Raw genomic sequence first — 10,188 nt, 5'->3', positions numbered from 1 at the left:
TGTGCTCAGCCCTAGGGACTCTTATGGGACCAAGTGCCTTTGATGAGTAAAGGAGAGCAAGAGGTATAGGCAAGTTTCTGTGGAAAAGTAATTTCATACAAGAAAGACAAATGGAGGGATTTTCAGCAGGACTAAAGGAACAGGAGTTTTCCCTCCTAAGGCCAATCCCTGCTGGATGGGCCCTAAGTCACCTCCAAAAGGGACACAAACCACCTGGCAGGTCTGATGTAGCTCAGGAGCAAACCTAGCACTGGTGCCTGAGCAGCTCATTATGCTCCAAGTTTCCTAAATTGTAATGTGGAATTATTTCACCACTGAAATTGAAGGACTGAATGTATAAAGATTTTTTTTTGAAAGCCATAATTTTCTAGCTAGCAGAAATACACTGTGTCTCTAGCGTGAGAAGGACGTGCCCGGTGTAAATTGTCTTGGTTTGTATTTAAACCAGCCGTGGTGTTCAGTGACATCTAGGGACTGCCTTCAAGAATTGCATTGCCTGGAAACGACATCCTCTCCAGAGTCTCCTTCAAACAGCAACCAGGAGTTTGAACCCTAAACCATTGCTTCCAGCTGCAGTGGGCATTGCTGTATGAAGACATTTCCATCTTCACAGTGACTGAGGAATGCAATGTCATGACCTGTGGAAACAGATAAATTATGAAGCACGACTTTATATTTTCAATGAAACATTCTGAGCTACTTAAATATTGCATGTTTTTTTAATCTGAATATAAAGTTTGTGCTCACCCCTCCACAAGGCCCCATGGCCAGGGGGAGATTTGTTTACTCAATACATAGCAAATATAGAGGGGTGCAAGCAGTGTGTTTTTGGTCACATTTTAGAGTATCTAAGTTATGAACTAAGTTACAGTATTATTAGTTAAGAAACAAGATTCTCGTTGATTAATTTATCCCTTCCCCCCCCCCCCACTCAACAACTGTAAGTGAATAAACATCACTTCCTTCTTAAGCAGCATTTCTCCTCTTTCAATCCCAATTTCGAGAGCCAGGAAAGCTATTTTTAATTCAATTTACTTTTCAAATCCTTGTTGTTGGTATTTCTAGGCATCAACTGACTTGGAGGAACAGGGTGCCAGCTGTGCTTGGCATAGGAGTGCAGGAGCAGCAGGGCATGGGTACCACAGGTGCTGGGGGCTGTCAGTGCCTTCCTGAAACAGGCTGCTGAGGGAGACAACAGGAATAGGGCAAAGTATGTTCAAACTAAAGCAACTCTACTAAAAATTCTTCCCTTTCTTCCACCAAACCTGCTTGGGATTACAGAAATGAATGGGAAAAACCCAGATACCAAAGGGGTCATACTGTTCTGCACAAAAAATGCTCTGGGATTTAGTTCTCATGACAGGATTCGCTCAAACTCAGGATTTCTTGCGAAGAAGCCAGCTGGGCTATAAAGGCAAACAAGTCCATGCTTGGTGGACTGAACCGCAGCATGAGCCGTGGTGGAGTTATGGGATTTTACGCCGTCACTGTCATTGTGTTGCCAGCACCTGCAAACCCTGTTAACTGCATCCAAGTCTGTTCCAGCTAGGAAGTCCACTAGTTAAATAGAGAGAAGGGCACTAAAGGGCCTTGTAATCTCAGGTCCCAGAGCAGGCTCTATGTAAGAGCACTAGACCTCTTCTATCTATTCCCCTTCTCAATTTATTGAGGAATGTCAGAGCATTCCAGTGGTTTCCAGCTATCTCAGCTGTGGAAGAGTCCCCTCCAGAACACGGCTTGGGTATGTTGTGGACAGCCTTTCCTCTGGGTGTCAAAGGAACTCAGATGAGACGATGTGTAAACAGGTACCTTGATCTCCAAAAAAATGGTGGTGAACTTTGACCTACATTTCTGTCCTGGCAACCTCAACCAGCTCTGTTCACAGCCCATTTCTCAGTAAGAGATTATGTTCTGAGGAGTGGTGGAGTGTGACATGCTTACTTGTTTATTTGCCTTATTTTTAAACTCAGATACATTTTTTGAATATTGCCTGCAACAGTACGCTGCTGGGAGGGATCCCAGTGCCCTTCATTCCTTGAGGTTTTTGGATCTGTGGTTACTCTGCTGGTTGCTGGAAAGCATTTACTGCATGTCCTTATGACAAGGAAGCCATTTGTGCTGTTACAAACATATTGCTAATTAAATAACCCTGTTCTGTTTTGACTTCCATGTTGCACGTCTTCACAGGGATACCCCTGGTTTCAGCACACTCCAGGCAGCCCTGGCGATGCTGCCCACCCCTGGAGCACCCAGCTGAGCACTGCTTACACCCCAGGTCCATGCATTGTCACTCCCTTTGCTGTCCTGCTGCTCCTCTGACAGTCTCACCAAGAGAGTGGCTGCGTCACAACAGCCCATGCTCCACACGGACGTGGCTCCTGCGCCTTCCTGAGTGAAGCAGCTTTTTCCTGATTGACCTTGGGTGGGGGTGGAAAGGGCATGAGGCTGCAGACACCAGTCCATGTGCCCTTGTCCTTCTGTGTGGTGGTCACTTGAGGTTCCAGCTCTTCACCTTTCTGCCATCTGTTTCATATAGGCCTTTCTCATGTTAATTACTAACCTACTTATTTGCTTATGAATAGGATAAATCATGTTTCTCCCTGGAGAAATCAAATGCTCCCAATCTACAGTTCCTTCAGAGAGAAACCTGTGCCTAGGCTCAACAGAAATAATTGCCTTTGCCCCAGCGTAATGACAAAGAGATAAGCAGTCTCTGTGGCCCAGCAGTTTAGTGAATCCATCTAACAGCTGGATTAGAGGCTTTGTGCTCCCAGGCTCTGCAATAGTTTCCATCTCTCAGAGAATACAAATAATTGCTAAGAACAAACCATGCTATCACAGTTGTCATATATTTCTTGGTTGAGTTATCAGCAATAACTTATCTATTATCCAGGGTTTATTGTTTTGGCACCTTTGGGAGACATACATGAAGCACAATGACTATAAATCACATTGCATTTTGACAGTATCTTAAGATTTATGGAGAAACTAAAGAGAAAACAGAACTATTTTGTATGTGGAAAAGATGGGAAAATTATTGATTCAAGACGTGGTTAGAATGGTCTCAGTCTAGTAAGACAATGGGAGATAAGTTTACCTTCAGATCTATGGAACAGTGACAGTGACCTGAAAATAGTAAAGGATTTTTAAGCAGCTTCACTGAAGTCAATGGGGGGCAGGGACAGAAGCATTTTTTATTTCCAAAGTCATGAGTAGACTGACAGAGAATGCTTTTGAAAATCCTGCCAATAATTTGTACTGTTTATAGCAACTTAACAGTGACAAGAATGTCTTTTCTATTTGATTTTAGAGGAAAAATGTTTGCCACCATAACAGCAGGAATGGATAAAATACAGGGAAGCCCTATTACAACCACAGATCTCTGTTTGACCCAGAGAACCTGCAGATGTAACACCACTAACATTTTCCATGAAAAACACTTGATTTCTAGTCTCTCTTGTACAGATTCTTTATTTCCTCCTGGGTTCTGTAATATGCTTCTAACCATTAAGGTGATTCTCAGAGCATGGAAGTGAGTGAGCTAACTTGTTATCAACTTTATTCAGCCCACCTGGGTCCTAGGCAAATCTTTCCATTTCAAATCAGATGGAAAATGCCTTGTGGCAGAAGGTTCTACTTCTGTTGTCCCAAGAGAAAAAGGACAAGTTGGCTGTCAGTCCTGCCCCTGGCTGCTCTCACAGCTCCAGACATTGGTCTCAGGAAACCATCTCTGATGGCAGCACAAATCTGCACCCTCAGGAAGACACGATTTATTCTTCCATTGTTGCCCCAGTAAGGTGTCACCTAGAATACCAGGATGATGTATTTTGATGAATTAAAATTTGATTCCCACTGAAAAAATGCCATTGTGATAAAACCTAGTTTGAAGCAAATTAAATTGCTTTGAGTTGGATTAATGCCTGGCTTGATCAAAAGTGGTCTTTAAAAAAAGAAAATATTTCCATCTCAAAATTGGTAATTTTATTAGGCCAACTGTAAACTTTCATTAACCTATATTTTAGAGGTCAGCAAGTTATTAATTATGCACATAGACATAATTCCTAATTTCTAAAATAGTGGCAAAATAGAGTTTAATGTAAAAAGCAAAATGAAGAGAGATTGATTAGGAAATTACTAGCAAAACAAAATCAGTAGAAAAAAATGTCTTAAAGAGGTGATTATCACAGAAAAACATAGTCCCAAAGAAAGAATACTGATGAAGTTTCAAGCATATACACTTCTACTTCTGTCCTCTTCAATAATACTGATGATCAACAACAGAAAAAGTAGCATTAGGGATTTCTGACTGAACTCATGTGGAAGCAGAGGCAATACCAAGTACAGGACATCAAGCCCCAGGATAACAACTTGCCCAAAGGTTTTTGTGCTGCATGAAGCAAGTAGTTTAGAAACACAAGACTTTAAAAAGGGATGGTGACTGATGGTTCTTTTAGAGCACTATGCAACCAGACCTTTGATCATCATTAACAGAAGACTTCTAAAGGGCAGATTTAAGCATCAAATATCACTTTGCCTACTCAATGGCAGTTCTATTTACGAGATTATTCCCATTATTTTCACTATTTTATAATCTTCAGGTGTTACAGGAACTAAGATCTAGGCTCCCCTTGTCATGAAAGATAGGATCAGATGAGCTTTCAAGGTCTTTTCCAGCCTGGGGTCTTCTGTGATTCTGTTATTCTATATTTCTTTTTTTTTTTTTCTTATATTTTAAGAGGTTCAGTTTATATGTACTATTAAAATAGTGAAATTCTTCCAAAAAGATTTAAAGATCCTGGCTGTGTGTCTGCACAGGTGAAACAAACATAGCATATGGAATAAATAACCCTTCTTTGTGTCTGAGGTAGATGAAGCAAATGTGAAGTTAAGGAAGGTCAAGAACAGACTAAGAAAGGCTGAGAACAGAACAACTGCTCTGAGTTCAATGTAATTGTTTTAATAAATGAGACAATTTGAAAAAAGGAGTAAAGTGCTAAAGGATTTAGAAGAGGACAGAGATCATTAGTCCTAGTGGAATAAAAAGAAAGACATTTGTGGAAGAGAAAGCTTAAAATGAAGGTTTTCTATTGTCTATAAAGCAAGTGGAATTATGAATTTTAAAGTTCAACTTTTAAAGGGGAACACTGGCTCAGAGCTCAAATTTTACGAAAATGATTTTCCCAGTGCTAACCTGATCTTTATGTATTTTAGTGAGGGTGTGTTCACCTTGCTGTCTGCAGCTTGGTTAGTTTTGTCCTGATAGCACTATTCTCTACTTGATGTCAGGATGAGGCGCAGGACATTCAGAAGAGGACCTAGAAGAGGACAGTCTATACTTTCCTTTAGCTCTGTTGGCAAGTGACACTTACTGTGATGGCTGCAGAATGGTGTTGACTGATTCTAGCACTTAACAGGCATCACTGTGCATCTCAAAATACAGTATATTTTCCTACAGGCTTTGTCTTTCCCATGTCTCCAGTTTGCTAGGGATGTAACAATACACAAAAAAACTTAAACCAAAAAAACCCTCTACTCAACCAACCAAAAACCCCAAATGAGAATAAGATATTTGGTGTTTTATCCTAAAGAGAGCAAATGCACGTATTTTCAGATACAGCCACCAACTTATGGTCCTTCTCTCTCACACAGGCACAGTGAAATGTTATTTCTCCTATATATTGGACTTCTTTAGCTTTTGGCACAGTTACATGAAACTGTGAGAGTTTTCTGGCTTGCTTTACAGCTTGAAATGTGGGCACACGACCTCCTTCTCATATATAACTGACACTCAGCAGCAGCAGAAGCCCTACTGAGAAACTTGCTCTCAGAGGCTGCCACACTGTGCTGGTGGTGACTAAAGCTCTGAAATATGTTTCAGGTGTGGTTCAGCGGGGTAAAAACTGCTTCTTGTCTTGTGCTGACCTTCTGAAAAAATTTTTCGCTGTTTAAATCCATCTGACAGTCTTGTCTAGTGGAATCAATTGTGCATCATCTCTACTAAAGCCAAAAATAGGCATCAATGTCTGCAGAGTGCCTGTGTTAAACACCTCTTATAGTCAGCCCTTATATCTTAAACTGAGGTCATCAAATATTTCACCCTGCACAAATGTAGCTCCAGCTTTATGTGCTCCCTTTATCTCTGCCCCTCAGTGTAAAAAGAGCTCAGGCACTGGGTAGCAGCCACTGATGTTACACTGTGTTGTCTCTGCAGCCCCAGTCCTGGAGGGTTTGCTGCAGGTGAGTGCCATCTCCAGCCATTCAGTCCCTCCTTTTCTTCACCCAGGTCACCGTAGCCTTAGGCACCTTGGAGAAAAAGAAATGGATGGCAGCCTTTGGCAGGTGTTGTCAGGCTCATCAGCATCTCACTACATCATTGAGGCGTTGCAAAGAGGACACAGAAGGAACTTGGATCTATCCTTACACATTTGGCTTGTTGCTAGAGAATAAAATAGCTAAAGTAATTAAAAACAAACCTTGATCTAAGACAACCCCATAAATTATCTTTTTTTTTTTTTTTAGAGGAAAAGCATATTTGTAACCCTTTTGATCAACAGTTTTAGCTACAATGACTTCATGGCCATTTGCTAAACTCGGCATAATCTGTGCATCCCATAGAGACTGGGCACCTGTTTGAATAACCAAATCTTTCCTTTTTTTCCCACTAAACAGTACTAGGGATCTATGCAAAATTTGAGAGAAATGGAAACCAAGACCTATAAGAAAATTACAAACTTTTCTTAGATTTTAAAAAGAAGAGTTTCTCAGAGGGTAAAAATCCCAACCAAACTTAAGCAGCATTTTTCAGGGTCAGCTATGAACTTCTGACACAAACACTGCCCACTTGCTTGTTCATCACATCAGAAAATCTTCTTTGTGGTGCAAACACTATATTTTTTAAGAAGTTGATGCCTTTTATTTACCCATGCCTGCACTAAAGAGATTTTTCAGTCTTTTTCAAGCATTTACTTACATTACATTCAAGCATTACTTACATGGTCTCGATTAATTCTCCTTAATTTTAGGGTAGCAACTGGATTAAGAACCTAATGGCTTGAGATGCTGTGAGACTGCTAAAACTGTCCTCCAGATATTTTAATTTTCTTGTGAGGCCATGGAGGGGTCTTGGATGCCTCAGACACAAGCCCAAGCAAATCTGGAGGACCCCGGTTCAGTGTTGAAGGTACAGGGAGGAAGGAATGGGGGTTGAATGTTTTTGCTCTTCTTCAATAACCTTTTCCTTTGAGACTCCTGATTAACTTGGTCATTGATAGCAGACAGTGTTTTGCTTCTGTCACTGATTAAAGCAACCAATGTCATGCGGCCCTGGAGGAACAACCAACACATAAACATTTGTTCTCCTTTGTTACCTCTCTAAAAACGGGACTTTTCATGTCTGCTGGAAAGGAACATGGAATAGGGAGAAAGGGGGCGAAATTCAAGTGGATGCAGTATTCTAGAGACTTGTTATGTTCCTTGTAACTTGAGTCTCTTCAGATTAAATAAAAGAGCTGGTAAGGCTACAATCTCATGTTGAATGTCGTGCATACCAGCCTGAAAACTTGTAACCTTTATTCAGGCTATGAATCAGATTGTGAAAGCGATGTTCGCATAACTAAACATTTTCCAAGATGAATGCCATCCGTGGCTGCTGCCTGCCTCAGCTTGCTGTGCTGGAGGCGATATTCATAGCACTGACCCCAGGAGGGGCTTGGAGGAAAGATACTCCCTAGCAGCTGAGGAATAGCAATAAGAGAATTTCATGGCATGCAATGTAATGTTGGAGCCTCAGGCCTCTGAAAGGAGGAAACTGTGGGGAATTTCTGTAATATTGGGTCCACTATCATTCTTTGTTGCCTGCATTTCCTTCCAATTATAAAAATTACCCAAGAATGGAATATCAGTAGAGCATTTCTGTAGCTTTCCTTCTGGTATGGGAAGGTTTGGGTCTCCTTGCCCATAATCTCATGTTCTGGGGGCAGTGCTCTTGTGCCTCAGGAGCTGTTAGCAAAGCCTTACCAGAAATATGCAGGATTCAAGCATGTGATACAAGATTGCAAATGCAGTCCTGATGCTTTGGGGCTTCTTTGTGTCTGTTGTTCCTGCATACTCCCAAATGTTAGGATGCTCTTTGTTCACATTCCCTGTTCTTGTTGAGAGGGCAGGATGCAAGTACTTGGGGTGCAGTTGACTGCCTGAACTATGCTTAAACAGAGGTCATTTGAGTTAGAGCTAGGTAAACAAACTGGCTGAGGCTGCTAAAATGTCCTTAAAATATTTGTTTACTTACTGCATTCCGATGGTGTGGCTTACACACTATCACATCTACTTTTGTCAGTACAGGAAGAAAAGAAAACCATTCTCCTCTGCGCTGAGAGTCTGGAAGCCAAGTATCTGTCTGGAACAGTCTTGAGTGGCCGATTTATAGACATCCAGAAATACACATTTATTAAGAAGAGGCAGAGGGTCCCATACATAAAAGTGGGGATTGCCACAGTGCCTTAAAAAGCAGAAACACAACACAAAACAAAATCATCTAGAAGACATTAATAGTAAGGTTTTAATCTGTTCTCTTAGAATTAATTGTTTTCCTTAAATAAAAAAAGGGTAAGGAAGATTCAATGTCTTACTAGGTATCAAGTTTACCTGTCTGAACATTATTTTCCTAATATTTGTGTTAGGATTTACATATCCTTCCAAGTACAACTATTTTTCTCCCAAAAGTGCAGTCTTTTGGCAGCAATCTCACACAATTTCATGAGACAGTGTATGTGAACATAAATTCTTCTCTTAAAATGAAGTGGCTCATCATCTTTCAATGGGAAGTTATGGTAGAAAACAATAAGAACTGATCTATGCATATGAACATTACTGACTACAAGATGGCAGACAGTCTTAAATAGTTCACCACAGTTCAGCCAGAGGGAACAGATGATCCCAGAACACTGAGAGAACTGGCACACAGAGGTAGAAGTCTAGTAGAAACCATTATAAATACACCCATCACGTTGACTGTGGTAGCTTTTGACTAGAGAATAACAAACTTCCGAGCTATGTTTAATGAAAGAAAAATATATGGCAGGCATCTACTGAGCCATTTGTCAGTATTCATGATTTCTGAACAATTTTGAAGAAAAACATAAGTAGAGATGTGGAAGAAATGCAACAATACTTACCAAATATGGATTGTGAGAGGCTTATCTGGCAATATTTGTGCTAAGCTATTCCTGGGTAAGGGGAACGAACCAGAGCCAAACCATCCGGACTTGTCTAAAACATGCCTTTGGTCATGTCCTACATGGTAACTGAACTGAGATGGAGAAGATGGGGAAACTGGAAAGCAATCATCAGGAAATACTTCATCAGGAAAAAATGGGGTGTTGCTTTGAGTGGCTATCTATGGGGCTGAAAAGTGCTTTTTTATTTTACAGATATTGGTCATGAGATGGGGCTGATTTAACATTTTAGTTGATGGTCTTCCCACACAAAATGGGTGCTCACAAACTTTGCTAAAAACAGCAGGGAGTAGAGGTAGAATTACCTTCAGAAATAACATGTTTTAAAGATTAGGCACTGGGAGGTCCCCAGTGTTCTGATGGCAAAGTTTATGACTTTGAAAAGTCCAAATGCATGTTTTCTTTCTTGCCAAACTGTTCTCAAAAATGTAGTTTTGCTGAATAAGCTTGAGTTCCATGATACGTTTACCTGCTCTTCTGCTTTCCTTCTTCAGCACTGAATTTTTCTTTTTCTCAGCTTCTGAGCGTTTTGAAGTGATTTTCATTACAATCATTGGAAAGGAAGACAAAAAAACCCATAAAGAAATAAGAGGAAAAGCTCTTGTGTTTCAAGATAGTGACAAAAATGGTAACTGGCTCACTGAATTTTCCTTCACTTTTTGGCAGGATTATGGAAACTTTTTAAGAGTTAAGGCAGATTCTTGCAGGAAAAGGGAGCTCCTACACAGGGTTTCAGTTAGCTTGAGAGGATAATGTGTTCTCACTGATGCTATGCAAAAAACCCTCAACGTGTATCAGTAGCAGATACATGCCCTTGTTTGAAGGGAAAGGGTGCCAGTGAGCTCTGCTGCAAACATTCAGCTTGCACAGGGCCTTCGCAGCAGCTTGTGCTTGAGGAGAGCTTGGGACGGGGGGGGGGGGGGGTATAATGCCACAAAATACAAATATAACGGAA

Source organism: Corvus kubaryi, unplaced genomic scaffold, assembly GCF_017639235.1.
Source record: "Corvus kubaryi isolate FWS band 111438036 unplaced genomic scaffold, C.kubaryi_AGA036_p1.0 split3-73, whole genome shotgun sequence".
Lineage (NCBI taxonomy): Eukaryota > Metazoa > Chordata > Aves > Passeriformes > Corvidae > Corvus > Corvus kubaryi.
Note: the sequence above shows the minus strand (reverse complement) of the source record.